This window comes from Motacilla alba, chromosome 21 (assembly GCF_015832195.1).
Source record: "Motacilla alba alba isolate MOTALB_02 chromosome 21, Motacilla_alba_V1.0_pri, whole genome shotgun sequence".
Classification (NCBI taxonomy): Eukaryota; Metazoa; Chordata; class Aves; order Passeriformes; family Motacillidae; genus Motacilla; species Motacilla alba.
In genome coordinates this window covers 3,197,506-3,212,925 of record NC_052036.1, presented here as the reverse complement: position 1 = coordinate 3,212,925, position 15,420 = coordinate 3,197,506, and the positions used below count along the sequence as shown (strand labels likewise).

At 44.6% G+C, this 15,420-nt stretch overlaps 1 protein-coding gene across 5 annotated transcripts in view; it reads right to left on the bottom strand.

Moving 5' to 3' along the window:
• Nucleotides 1-15,420, bottom strand: part of PRDM16 (PR/SET domain 16) — a 315,191-nt gene that overhangs the window by 181,768 nt on the left and 118,003 nt on the right. The window lies entirely within an intron of this gene.

Genomic DNA, 15,420 nt, shown 5'->3' with positions numbered 1-15,420 from the left:
TGGATCCTCATTAAAACCCCCCTGATATTGTGAATGAGGACAAAGATGATGAGGGAACATTGAACTGCTCACACAAAACACACCATGGCTTTTTAAAACTAAAATGCTGAACTTCAACACTGGCTACAGCCAAAAATGATCCCATTTTCCCTCTTTCTTCCATGAAAACTTGTTTCAAATTGTGCTTCATGTTGGTGCTGACAATGAGTTATTCCTCTCCCAGCACAATCTCCTAAAATTCCTTCATTAATAACCAGGAAAAAGCTCAATAGACAAAACACAAGGTTTTATTCTGGAAGCTATTTAGAAAAAAAAAAATTCCACCTTTTTTTGTCACAATAAAAATCATAGCAAAAAAATAATCATTAAATACCTGTTTGGTATTTAATCCTCGTGGCTGCAGTGGGTGACAAGCCAGGGGAAAGCCAACTCCAAGAGCTTATTTCAACACTTTGTTTTCAGCTTTTCTGTGGAGACACTCACCAGAATAAATTCCACCTGAGGAAGTGCCCCTGTCTGAGTAACTGAAGAAAAATTGTTGAGCATTCAGAGCAATCTGGGCTTTGTTGAGATTTCCCTTCTCCTACTTTTACAGTCACTTGTCATTCTGTTTAATAAGAGAGAAAACTTTCCTGACCAGCTAAATTAGGCCATTCAAGACGTTAAGGAAAACACACATACCCTGAAGTAAAGGTAAAATTATGCTGCAATCATCAAATCAGCCTTCTCTTCTTTATCCCATCTGTATATTCTCCTCGGAAAAGCTGGAGCAGGGGCTCCACGAGCAGCACGGCCCTACCTGCCTGCCACTGCAATCGCTGGTATTTTAATCTCATCAAAGAATCTGAGTTTTTCTTCCTGCTGTTTTGACTTTGCTGTCTCTTAGCCCTGTCACATTCACTAGTTTTGAATAAGTGCAGAACTTGCATTTACAGAATTTGCAATCTGCGAGATTGTTTAAGTGATTTATCAAATGCTTTGATTGAACACTTATTGCTGCTCCAGTTCTGAATCTCATTTAAATTGACTGGGCTTGACATAAGCCTTTGGAGTGAGCACAGAAGTGAGTCCAGGCTCTGGAAGGTTCAGCACGAGGGGGAAAAAGTTCCACCACCAGCCCCAGCACTTCTGGAATTATCCCCTTATAAAATCAGTGCTCTCTATTCCTTAATAAACATTTTATGTCTGAGAAAACCAGAGTCAGAAGAACTTTATTTCATTGGTGATACAGCACAACAGCTCTGAAAGTTCATTCAGAAAACACAGAGCACCCCCCAGGGTTCTAAACCAGAAAAGTTGGATTTTCTCTCAGTGGAGATGAAGGGTCCAGACCTTTGGCAGGCTCTGCTCAGCCACAACCACATCACTTAAGCCCAAGTTAAAATCACTTTGCATGCATAGACTACACTCAGACCAAAGAAAGGCTGTAAGTTCTGAAATACCTAAAAAATTGAAAAAATGGTGATTTTTTTTTTTGTCATCAGATGGATGATGCACCTCTGAGGGGTGCTAAGCAAATTTGGGGCAAATGGATTTGAAGGTCTACAGAGACAAGACCCAAAGGGAAGCAGAAAAACTCTTCCAAATTAGAACTGAATGTATCCCAGACACCACTGGAAAGCTCAAGGCCTTCTTCTCTGTGGAGACATTTCAATTTAACTATTTGTGTATTAAATTCATGCAATTCCCTCTTTTCCCCCTAGATTTGTGCAGAACTAACTCAGTCCCCAAGACCATGTGCTGCCTGCCACATCCCTTCCCGTGGGAGAGCCACTCAGGAACAAAACTCAGCCACGATTTAAAGCACAGGAGTGCTGTGATAAATCACAAATCACACAGAGAGGAGGGCCAGAGGCAGGGTGGGTTCCGAGCACCTGGGAGGTGATCAGGTACAGTGCTCCCTGTGAGTAACAAGCAGAGGTGGAAGGAATGAGGAGGATTTGTTTCAGCCCATCAGGGATTAAATGAAAGTCTCCTGCAGCACAACGGTCCCGAGGCTTTCTTGCTAAATCTGTTGTCTTTCAGGCTCATGGCATTTTCAATGCTTCCTCCAAACTCATGTGGGATAATGCACTCCCCAAAAAGTAGGCTCTAGGTATGCACATTCTTAAAATCAACCACTCAACACGCATCCAAATAAAAGTGAGCTTTCCTCCCCATTTTCCCCAAGAAAGGAAGCTCAGAGCCCTTTTATGCATTGTGAATGGCCCACCTAATTTAGACTGAATTATACCCTAACCTTCATTTCCCCTTTACTTCTTTGCTCCATTCAGCAGTTTCTGACTTCAGCTAATTCACTAACAATCCCAGCTGGTCCTTCCCAGCTCCCAGTTCTTTAGCACATTGTCCAAGGAAACTATGTGCTCCCATCTACACTGGTATTCCACTCTCCAATTAACCTACTGCTGAGAGGCTTTACCCCTTTCCACCATCCATTCCTCTGCACAGGCTTTTTTTTTTTTTCTTTTTTTTAACCTTTTACTTCTTGAATTAAAGTGCAGGAGATCCCTTCCAGGTGAGAAGGTGTTAAATTTATTCGCTGAAGGTTGCTCGGGAAGACACACGACCCAGGATGGGGGTGAGAGCCCTGGAAGAAAACCCTGCTCGATCTCCAGCTCTTTTCAAAGCTGAGTGTTAAGGAACAGATGTTAAAGGTAGAAGTAAACAAATAACAAAAGGATTTGCACACTTGCTCTGTGACAGGCGTGTGCTTGTTCTGAGCACTGAACCCTGGCAGAGGAGCCAGCTCAGCCAGAGGTGTGCCTGGGGTTGTATCCGCACACAGATGGCACTGCTGGAGACACGGGCGTGGATTTCTGTTCTCCTGCTTTAAAAATAATCAGCTGAATATTTTATCACACAGCTCCAGCTTTGGTGGCAGCAGAGGGAAGGCCTGTGGGCCTCACTCGGAGGGTTTTGCCACGTCTGCAAAAGAGAAGCCTCGATCCACATTTCAGACCTATTCCACTGATTACCTTATCTAGAAATATATATTTATATATATTTTTATATATTTCTATTTTTTAGTTTTGTCTGATCAGGAGCAGAGATGAGCCCAATCACTTGGGTGCCTGATCACATCTGCACCAATAGAACAAACCAGCCAGAAATTGTTCTGCCTTTTGGGGATAAAGCCAAGGCTTCAACATCTTGGAGTCCCCTACCCAACAACATTTTACACCCAGAATTGCCACAGCAAATGTCAATAAATCTGGATTCAGAGTGGAGCCTTGTCTCCCTAACAATGCACATCACCCCTGCTGATAAAAAGTGTCCACAGCTTCACCTAAACCCTTATGGTTATCCCCAAAACTCCTTCCTTATGTAGATCCAGAGCACGTTTTAGAAGATCTGAACTTCCAAGTTTGCTTCCTGCAATCCATTTAACATTTCCCTCTCCCCCGCCACACCAAGTGCCTTCTTCCTTGGTAAATGGCCTGGAGCTCATCATTGACAAGATCCCAGATAAAACAAAGACAGAGAAAAATGTAATTGCTGGCTATTAAACACCAACCTCCCCCAATTCCTCCTTTTCTTGTACATTTGCTTAGAAGCAAGTGAGCATAACAACAGCCCCGTGCTCAGAAAGTGGGGCTGGGAATCAGGCGGTGAGAAAGTCAATATGGAGCAGTGTGTCCATTTGTTTTGATTTATCTCACTAACTTCAATTGACAGTTAATTCATCAGAGGAGGAAAATGCCAGTCTAGTGAAAACACAACTGGTGAAGGAGAGAGAACCGAGTGGAAAACACAGAGTGTGGATAATACAGGTAATAAATTAAAGGATACAGTATCAGTATTTTATCATTCCCATTCTGGATTTGCTATATCCCAACTCTTGCCAATTACAATTTATAGTGAGCACTAAATTTACACTGATTTATTTCACACACACACACCCTTTACGAAATGAGGTGACTTTGGAAAACAGGGAAAGACAGGGAAAGGAGTCACTTTGGCTCACGTTCCTAAATCTGAAATTTCCAGCAGCAGCTACAAACCCTTGTAACAAACCACAGGCGAGATGAGAGTTTACACTGAGAACGCTGGCCTGGATCTAAAATCCACAAAAATACTGAAGGGTTGAAAATGGGATTTGCACCAGTGGCACCAGTGCAGGGGTGGGGATGCACTGGGAGCCTCACACACCCCTGTGGGCTGATCCATGGTGTCCCCAGCCTCACAGGGCTGGGTGTCCCCCCTCACCCAGGGAAATGTCCCAGGGATTCCCTGTTTTAGCCCCTGACCCCGCAGCTCCTCCCTTGGAGTCATTTGTTATCACCCAGCAACATTTCACTTCTCCCTGCTCAGGGGATTTTTCCTTCAATGCCCCTCTTTCCCAAAGGATGGTTTTCAGGTTGGTCTTTGCCTGACCTTAGGACAACATCAGTGGCAATAAAAGCTGGAGATGGGATTTGGGGAGGCTGTGAGAGCCTGGCCCTGTTCCTCTGTGCCCACCCCCAGTGCCCAGAGCCATCAGGTAAGAGCCATCAGACAGAACAACCCTGTTGGGATCAATGTATGAATTTATTTTCCTCACACCACCCCCATCCTCTCTGAACCTGCTGATCTCCTGTGTTCTGGAATTCACCTTTCCCTCCAAAAAGCAGAACTTGCTTGTACTCAGTTTAAACACTTTTCCCAGCAGCTTCATCAAATGCTCCTGCACAAGGATTCTGTTTGTTCTTAGACCACAATCCCAGGCTGAAGTTCAGCCCTGCGTGGACACAACGCGGATTATTCTTCCTTGCTCATTCTAAATAAAATTCTAAAGATTCTTGTGTGTATTTGAATGGAAGTTAACCTGCGATCTTCTTGGCCCATTCACTGGGTTTTGCAGGGCTACTGAACATTTTGGGCACCATCCCTGATGCTGAACTTCCATCAGGAGTGCTGCTCCTCCACTCCGCAGCAAACCCAATTTCTGCTCCAAAGAACACAGACAACTCAACAAGGAGCTGAACTTTCTGCCTTTTTTTTTTCTTTCCCCTTAAACCACCTTCTATGCTTATTAAACCCCAGGCACAGCTGCAGGGAGCTAGAAGAAATTAAGCTTCTTTCTGTCCATTTCCCAAGAAACTGGACAAGAGCCAGGAATAATCTGCCCTGGTTGAAGCATCTGCATTTTGCCCCCACAGCTCTCCAGAAAGGCACCGTCACCATCTCCCTGCCGTGCTGCTGAAATTCATTTTGGAGATGATAAAACCACTTAGGAAAAGTTAAAGATCCTTCACTCCTGAAGGTGGGAGTGTCCATAAATCAAGGTTTGGGACAATGGTGCAGAATGGCTGCCCTCACTTTGGGTTTCAGCACGAGTAAACTTGGTGCAAGTTACCAACAGCGCAGCATTTTGAATTGAAAATCCCCTAAAAAGGGATTAAATACAACCACCAAAAAAAAAAAAAAGATTGTATCAACTCTGAAAATCCTACACCTTCCATATTACTGGCTAAAGGCTGCAAAGGCACCAAATTGGGGTAGGACACAGGAGAGAAAGAGCAACTTTCACCCAAATGTTTAAATTAAATCACAGGTCTTGCAAAGGTTTAGAGAAATCTTGATGCTTTTGTCATGCTCACAAGGCACTGCATTGGGGCTGGGTTATTGCTCAGAAAGGAAAATACCACTTATTGGAAAATAATAAATATTATTATAAGGAAAATACCAATTATTATAATTATTATAGTAGGATTTATTGTTATGTATGGCCCTATAGGCCCAAATGTCAGGCTGGTCCAGTGAATGGCATGAACTTCTTAAAATACCTAAAAATTAGATATACTGTTATATTATATAGGTATACAATTTTATACTATATAGGAATAACTCCTTAAAATACCTTAAAGCTTTAAAATTATTCCAAAAGGTTGATCTTTTATCTGCACCCATTTCTAAACACCCTGTGCTTGATGTTCAGCATCAGCTGAGAGTGCAACACCCATTTCAAGCTGGTCCCACAGCACATTTGCACTTACAGCTGCCACTCCCCCACCTGCAGCACCTTCCATGCTTTCCAGGAAGATGTCTGGAAACATTTGGAATGTTTGGAAACATTCCAAAAGGTTCCGATACACCAAAAATCCAAAGAAAATGCTGGAGGGGCAAGCTCTGCTCCTTTTAGATGGGGATGTTTCTGCTCCCTGGCTGGGCCCTGCAGTTCCACCAGGACACAAGGCACCACCACAGCCCCAGCAACAACCAAAATCCCTGGGGTTGCACCAAATTCCCCCCCTGCAAAAACTTTTTAATCACTCCAAGGAATGAAACACCATGGGCCGAGTTTGATGGATCAGGATTTTCCCACTCAGCTGAGTGGGCTGTGATTTACCAGTAACGTTTCCAAGTTGTTAAATAACCTTTTCCTTCATTGCATAAAGGATGAAGGAAGCTAAAAGGTGTAAGCAGGAAAGCAGAATCTGATGTTTTATGGTGTTAAGGGGTGGAATTATCCAGTCCCACTAAAGCTGCCAGGAAATTCACCCCAACTACAGCTGTCAACTCTCCTCTCCTTCAAGAGACAAATATTTATTCCCCTCCTCACAGCAATTCCTTTAGACTGTGGCTGTTGTCAGCTACAGGAGAATCATGGCTTTGCTGTTGGGATCTTTGACATTTGTCAAGTTCAGTTCAAAAAATTTCCCCTCTTGCGGCGTTAAAATCGCACTCACAAGAAAGGTTTTGCTGCTCTGCTGCACCAAAACGCTTTGAATGTGGCCCAGTTTTTAAAACTTGCTTCGAGTCACTAAATTTGATTTAAATTTGCCTTATTAACAGTTCTGAAGGAGCTGAGCCTGTCTGTTGCTTGAGGACAGACGCGGAGCCCTTGGAAAGGACTGGGGACACTGCTCAGTCCTGCTGCTCTCTGCCTCGAGACAAGAGGTTTATCCAGCTCCTCACACCACTCTTCTTCTCCAAACATTTGGCTGTGGTGGCTCTCCCCCCTCCTCTTCCCTTCCCCTTGCTCCAAGTTGAAGGCAGTTCAGCACTTACGGTCATTTACAGCTTACATCCCAGCAAATCCAGAAGGTGTCTGATGAAAAAGAGGGACTAGCCAAGCATCTTAATCCCCCTGTTCATTCATGCTCTCTGTAATGTTCTTTCAGGCCTCTGCTGAGAGACTAGGCTGAAATGAAGGCTGATAAATTAGTCTGGAGGGAAACAAGGCAGATTCTGCTTGTAAAAGGTCATTCCAACTTTGTTCTGGGTGAGGGTTTATCTTGACTGCAGCTGCGACAGACAATGGCCGGGGCCTAAACGGCAGAAATCCAACTCTGCTCACGAAATTACTGTGCTGATAAGGGAGAATGGGCTTCAGGGAGATCTAAATGGGAAAAGGGAGGTGGGGGACAAGGGTGAGCTGGAGGTATTTTTGAACAGGATGGAGCAGGGATGGCACAATGAGATGTACGATTAAAGCAGGGCGCTGTCCCAAAGGGAAGGAGCACTCGGCTGTCTGAGCAGAGCCAAAGGGAGGAAAAAGCTCTTGTGTGTGCTGAGGGAAAGGTGTCAGTGCTACAGGGGCATGGAGGGGCTGAACCTGGACCAGACAGGTTAGAAAACACACCTGTGGAAACCCAGGGCACCGGGAATATTCCTCTCTCTGCTCTGGGGTGCCCTGACCCCGAGGGGAGCACTGACTGTGACCCTCATTCATGGACAAAGTTTCCCAGACTGCAAGATAGACTGGAATCCACAAAAGTGTGGAATAGATTACAGAGAGCAGTGTAGGTGCATCACTTGGGGAGAAATTGAGGTTCTGGGATGTTTAGTGTGTTGGGGATGGGAGCAAGATGGAGGGCACAGGGTGTCATCCTGGGTTTCTTCTTCATGCTGCTTCTTCCTCCTTCTCCATGGGTTTGGGTGGCATTTTGTAATTGGGCAGCAAAGCCCACATTGGGGCTCTGTGGGATCAGTTATTGGGTTAGAAGGGGAAATAATCTAGGTGTCAGCTTTTAATTGGACAGTTTAGAGTTAAAAGACCTTGGAACAAGAGATTGTTGGCCATTTTGTGCCTTCTAATGAAAAGCTGCAAAACTCACAGTGGTGAGACTGTTTCACTGATAAGAAATAATAAAAACACCTGAGTCTGAACATGAACTACTGTCTCAAGTGCCTTCAGTCCAGACCCAGAGAAACCCACAGCTGGCACCCTCACACACACCAGACACAGAGGTGGCTTTGAAAGGTCAGGGCTGCACCGCTCAGGGTCTGGACATTGCTTCCAGGACATGCAGGGATTCATTTCCTCAGCAACACGTGGCCAAGAGCAGCCAAAATAAACCCCAGCAAGGAGGGAGCAGGAGCAGGACACTGGCTGAGAACACTCCTCAGTGGAACACTCTATTTTCTTTAGTAACTTTTTGTGCCTTTCTGGGCAAAGAGAGTGAATGGTGTGTTGTGACGAGCCACCCTCAGTCTGTGCTTCTGATGGAGTGAGTCCCCTGAGAGATGTCTCCTTCACGGACACATCCCTCTGGAACCTGCACACCCCCAGCTCTGCAGACACCCCAAAGGGTCACAGCCCCCTGTCACCTCTCTGGAACCTGATTCCAGCTCCACTCAGGCCTGGAGCTGAGACCCCCCCCTGCCTCCAGCAGGGATCCAGCTCAGGATGGACCTGGAGCTGCTGGAGAGAGTCCAGAGGAGGCTCCAGCATGATCAGAGGGGTGGAACAGCTCTGCTGGGACAGAATTGGGATTGTCCAGCCTGGAGAACAGAAGGTGACCTAATTGTGGCCTTCCAGCACCCTGGAGGGAGCCAACAAAAAGATGGAAAAAAACTATTTGCAAGGACGTGGAGTAGCCAGGACAAGGGGGAATAGCTTCAAACTGACAGAGTAGGGTTAGATTAGAGATTAGAAAAAAAAATCCTCTTTGTGAGGGTGGGCAGGCCCTGGCAAAGGGTGCCCAGAGCAGCTGTGGCTGCCCCTGGATCCCTGGCAGTGTCCAAGGCCAGGCTGATGGGGCTTGGAGCAGCCTGGGACAGTGGAAGGTGTCCCTGCCATGGCAGGGGTGGAATGAGATGGGCTTTAATGTCCCTTCCAACCCTTCCTAGGATTCCATGATTTTGTTGTCTATTTGAGGACAGAGGGCACCAGGAAATCAGGAGAGCTGCACAACCCAGCCAAGGTGGGGATTTTACAGGGATGCCTCACAAAGCAGCTGGGCCTCAGTGACAACTTGAGAAAGAGAGCCCGTGACTGGCAATAACCCTTCCAAAGACACCTCCATGCTCTGGAAATGCTCCTCCCACCCCAAGGGCCAATTCCCCACCTTGGCTGACCCCAGACCCTCCTCCCGCAGCTGTGATTCTTCCATTCATGCTTCTAAAAATGACTCAAACTCAGCTTCACACCTTCCCCGGACAAGCAGCCCTTGTTTTGCAAAGCTGAGCTCTCTCAGTACCAGGACGGCCCTGTTTTGCACAGGTCCCAGCAGTTTGCTGGGGTGGAACACACGGAAAGAGGAATAATGAACACAGAAAAAGAGGAAAAATGAACACACAGAAAGAGGCAAAATGGACACACAGAAAGAGGAAAGGGTAAATAATTAAGAGTTTCGTTAGCAAGTGAAGAACCAAGTCCACACGTCCCACTCCTTCAGAAAAAGCAATAGACCCAACTCTTCATTTCCATGAATCCCATGGAAATGGGATCCATCCCTAAACACAACAAAATTCCCTGGCATTTCCAGAGCCAAGCAAGCGCCAAAATGGGTGAAGTCCTAAATCCCAACCAAAGTTAGTTTTACTGCATTTCCCAGCTCTCCAGATCCATGGTGCTGCTCTGTATTTGCCATGGGAAGAGGAGGATGGTGCCAAATTATGCAGAAAATGTGATTTTCCCATTCTTTCAAAGTAACGAACACAACATTTTACTTGGGAAAATTTGCTGTTGGTACTTCTTGCATGGCACGGATTGAGGTAAAGAGATGGAATTTAGAACTTTCAGACTTCAGTGTTGACCAGGAGCTCAGATAGGGTTTACTGAGGGGTTTGGTGACCCTGTGTGGGCCCTCAGTGCCCCAGTCCTACAGAAACATCTCTGAGCAGTGAGGAGCATGAGGCTGATTCCCAAAAAACCTCCTGAGTGCCTGCTCCCAGCAGCCTGCAAACCCCAAAATGAGTGATTTTGCATCGCTCCCACCTTCCCAAACTGCCTCTGAGGGCGTCCCCAGGGTGCTCCTCCTTCAGAGGCCATGTATATTTATGGTTTCTCTTATTGATCATCTCCTTTACAAAGTCCCACTGCGTTCCAGGCTCCAGCAGCCAGGCTTTGCTGGGAGAGGACAAAACCCAGGTTGGGTTTCTCTGCAGGTTAAAATTCCAGAGGAAGAAGCAGTGCCCTGGCTTCCGCAGGGTTTCTGACAATGTAAAAAGCTCTTTTTCAAGCCACTGTGGTCACCACTGAGCTGTTCATGGGATTTTGCTTTTTCTTTCTCCTTTTTGAACGTGTGGCTGATAAAACATTGCTTCAGGAGCTGGTATTCAGGGATGGCTCTCAAAGACGAAAGGAAAATATTTATTTCCTTTTTCTGCTTGTGAATCAGAATGTTCTATTTAAAGAAAGTGCCCTCTGCCGGATTGCTCATGAGTTATTACCCCTTATGGAAATAAAGGAGAAATATCAGGAGGTATTCTTAGTCATTCCCTTCCCCTGTCTCTTCTTTCTTTCCCTTAATTCCTTATATACCCATGTTTTAGCCAATGCCTAAGATAGAGCAACTTATCTTGGCATTCTTGGGCCTAAAAAAGGCTTTACTCTCTTAACCCTGGCACTGAAGCATTTGGGGAAATGTCAAAAAACGAGAGAAATTTCGGTTGTTTCACTTGGATGCCATAAGGTGCATTCTTCACTTTCATCCAGAAATTATTAAATTAAACCAACCCCAAAAGGTGGAGCTGCAAAAAATGGGGCTTGTCCTGTGCTTCCAGCAGCTTCTTCCTCTCAGTCCCAAGCCAGTCCTTGTTTCTCCTGGCATGGTTTTAATTCCAACCGTAGGAAACAGCCCAACAATTGCCAGCACCTGGCTCTGACCCTTCCCCTTCCTCGTGGTGTCCCCTGACACCAGAACAAAGCCCAGATCCTGTAGGGAAAATAAGAATGTTGGTGCTCTCCCAGAGCTGCTCCTTAGGAAGGGGATGGGACTGAGCATGTACAAAGCTGAGCAACCTCCTCAGCCCAAAAAATCTCATTTAAATATTTGAAATAATTAAAATTAATAGAATAAAAATGAAATCTTTACAATATTTAGATGTCAGGGACTTATTTTTCTTCCTTGAGATTAATTTTTCTTCACTTAAACTCTGAGTTTTGGTCCAAATCAAAAGTTTCTCTGTAGTTTTATATTCATGTGTATAAAAATTCTAACTCTTAGCAACTATTGAGGGCAGTCCCGGGGTTCTCTGGCATTCTGTTCTCTTCATGAACCCAGAGATTCTTTCATTTTCAGAGTGATTCCAGCCTGGCAGGTCTGGGACATTGGAATCAGTGTGGAAATGACAGAATCTCTGGGTTCATGAAGGGAACAGAATGCCAGAGCACCCCAGGATTGCCCTCAATAGTTGCTAAGAGCATCCCCAGTTAGAATTTTACACACATGCATCTAAAACTGCAGAGAAACTTTTGCTTTGGACCAAAACTCAGAGTTTAGGTGAAAAAAAAATTAATCTCAAGGAAGAAAAATAAGTCCCTGACCTCTAAATATTGTAAAGATTTGATTTTTATTCTATTTGTTTTAATTATTTTACATATTTAAACATTTTAATGAGATTTTTGGGCTAGAGGAGGTTGCTCAGCTTTGTACATGCTCAGTCCCATCCCCTTCCTAAGGAGCAGCTCTGGGAGAGCACCAACATTCTTATTTTCCCTACAGGATCTGGGCTTTGTTCTGGTGTCAGCGATTAATCAATCTCAAGGAAGAAAAATAGGTCCCTGCCCTCTAAATATTGTAAAGATTTGATTTTTATTCTATTCATTTTAAATATTTAAACATTTTAATGAGATTTTTGGGCTAGAGGAGGTTGCTCAGCTTTGTACATGCTCAGTCCCATCCCCTTCCTAAGAAGCAGCTCTGGGAGAGCACCAACATTGCATGGGAGATGTTGAATTGCACAGAATTCCTCAGCAACTTGCCTGCAAGAGCAGGATGAGGGTTGGAAAAGAGCAATTCAGGAGCTCCTTTTCCCCACGGGAGAGAATCTGCTGCAATAACATCATTCCCCAGGCCAAGGAAAGGCAGAGGAGGGGAAAATGAATGAATCAGGGCAGGAAAAGGAGCAGGAAATGTCATCACATCCTCCCAGGTGAGAGCCCAAGAGACACGAGCAGCTTTGGGGATTTCTTTGCCCATTTAAAGGACTCGCTCTCCTTTCAGCATCTCTGGCTGAGGCAGCATGGACAAGAACTCAGCTGGATCAGCTTTTCAAGGGAAATGAAGGAATCCCTGTGTGATCTGAGCGGGAAAACATGACAAAACCATCATAGTTCATGCAGTGCTTAAAGGCCAATTTAAAATATTTTAAGGATAATTTTAATATATATTTAAATTTTGAAGATATTTTAAATATTTAGGGGTTTTTAATATTTATTTCATTGAATGAAATGCAGTATAATTCTCCTCCCAGCATTTAAGGCCAATCACATAAAGTAAATTTTCCCTTGGCACTTGGAAGTATTTCTAAAAAGCAGAGAAAATAAAAAAAACCCCTGCTAAAAATTTAAATTTTGCAGGAATTGGGAGGTTGGACTGCTGTGAGTCAGTGACACTTTAAAGTGTGTTCAAAACCCAGCAGTTTTCCCTGGCCCAGACGTGGAGCCAGAACTCTGCTGCACCCTCAGCTGCTGGCTCCTCTTTTTTCCCCAGTTATTTGTCTTCCATGGGGCAGGCTCTACCTTTCCCCCCAGGTAGGAAATGAAAGCATTTATTTATTTTTCCTATGTAAAGGAGCAGCCTGGCTCTGACACTTCAGCAGAGAGAAGCCTTTGTGCTTCAGCAAATAACCTCTCTGAAAATACAAATTAAAATATAAATTAAAATATAAATTAAAACAAACTGCATTTATCAGTGGTGTTAATCCTGTGAAGCAAACTGAGCTAAAATCATGACTCCCACAATCCAGGTGCTAAATCTCCCCCTGGGATGAGATCCCCATTCTCCTCTCAATTAGGAAAATTAACAGTGCCGTGATAAATACCATTATTTATCCAAAGCGATGGAAATCATTATGTAATTATTTTATTTTCGTTTCCCTCGGCTCCCAGAGGCCATAAAGCAGAAAAATGCCGTGATTTATTCGGGGTGCTGGCGGTGCTGTGCTCGGTGTCAGCGGGCAGGAGGGCAACAGGAGCAGCAGAAATGCAATCAGGTCACACTCAATAATCACAGGGCTTTTAGGTGGGGTGGTGTCTTTCAAGGCACACAAAAAAAAAAAAAAGGAAAGAAAAAGGTGAAATGACACCATCAGCACAGCAGTGTCAGGGAATGAGGGAAAGCACCCAACAGGTCCTGCACTGAATCATCCCTGGGAGGGGCTTGACACATCTTATTTATTTTTATGAGATGAGAGTGAATCACTCGCTGCCATCCCACGTCCAAAAAAGCCCTTGAATGATAGGTGTGGTTTAATTCAAAGAATAATTTTTAAAACGTGTCCCACAAAGCAAAGCAGGAGGCCAGATATGAGGCTGTGCTGCAGATAAGGCAGGACACGTGTTCAAACCATCAGCACCCAGCCCTCCTCTCTGCCTGACAGGAAAAACACCAATAATAAAGATAATTACGCAGCTTTTTTCAAGGCATGGCAGATGAAACACAGCATTCTGCATTCCCGTGGATGTTTTGGGCTGTTAATGAGTGAAGCTGGAAGTTTCAGCGAGTAACACCATGTTACACCTGCGAGGAGTTCAGATGGAAGCAAACACAAACTGAATTTCCTGAGGACTTTGAGGTACAATTCACTGCCCTTTTTCATTTTCATTTTCACAAATCTTTCCTTACTGGAGTTTGAAAAAAATAAAGCTATTTCTGCAGTGGTAATCCACCGGCAGAAGAGAAAGATCCACTCTCACATCAAAGCCCTAAATAGCACATTTTCCAAGCCCCAAAATGTCATTTGATTTTTCTTTTTTTAATGCAGAAGCCAGAAGGAACAGACATCAATTATGAAACACATCCTGTATGACAACGAAATCAGCTTTTTCTAGCAAAACTGAGATGGTGCTGAGGAATGACCACTTTATGGCCAATTCCACTTCCAGTGAACTCCCAGTTTAGTCAAAGCCTGACACCAAATTTCCTGTGATGAAGGGCAAGGACTTCTTGTGCCAAAGGCAGAAGCACTGTTCAAATTAATGACTCCTAAAAACAAACAAACAAACACAAAGACCAGGTTTTTCAGAGTTTGGGGAGTGAGGTGTGCACAAAAGTGGAATTATCAAGACTATAAACTACAGGAAATGAATTGGGAAATATGAATAGAGAAGAGGTTGGGTGTGAAGAACACGTATCATTCCTGAAATAAATTCCTAATAGGAGAGGCAATTCAAATGGAATATATTCTAACTGGCCGTATCAAGGAGTTGTGTGGAAGTCTTCCACCAGCATTCAACCCACAAGTCACTGCATGACAAAACTACAAATTCCAGAGAGATACTGACCAAAAAAACCCCAATGTTAAACTGTAGAAGGAACCTCCCTTGTGACCCTGCAGATCTCAGATTTGATGAGTTTATCACCACTGGAAGAAACAGCACATGGAAGCAAAAGCCAACAAGTTACTGGGTAGCAAGAACCACCTCCCGTTCCCTTTTTCCCAGTCATTGCTCATTTCCTGCCTGCTCAGTTTTAGGAACAGAGGATGCAAACACATCCCAAGTTCCCACTTCCCAATCTGCCATCAGGCAGAGCTACCTAGAACATCCCAAGTTCCCAATCCCCAATTTTCAATTTGCCATCAGGCAGAACTGCTTAGAACATCCTCAGTTTCCAATTTGCCATCAGGCAGAGCTGCCTAGAACATCCCAAGTTCCCATTTCCCAATTTGCCATCAGGCAGAGCTGCCTAGAACATCCCAAGTTCCCAATCTGCCATCAGGCAGAGCTGTCTAGAACATTCTAAATTTCCATTTCCCAATCTGGCATTAGGTAGAGCTGCCTAGAACATCCCAAGTTCCCAATTTGCCATCAGGCAGAGCTGCCTAGAACATCCCAAGTTCCCAATCACCAGTTTTCAATTTGCCATCAGGCAGAACTGCTTAGAACATCCTCAGTTTCCAATTTGCCATCAGGCAGAACTGCCTAGAACATCCCAAGTTCCCATTTCCCAATCTGGCATCAGGTAGAGCTGCCTAGAACATCCCAAGTTCCCAATCTGCCATCAGGTAGAGCTGCTTAAAACATGCCAAATTCCCAAGTTCCCAATC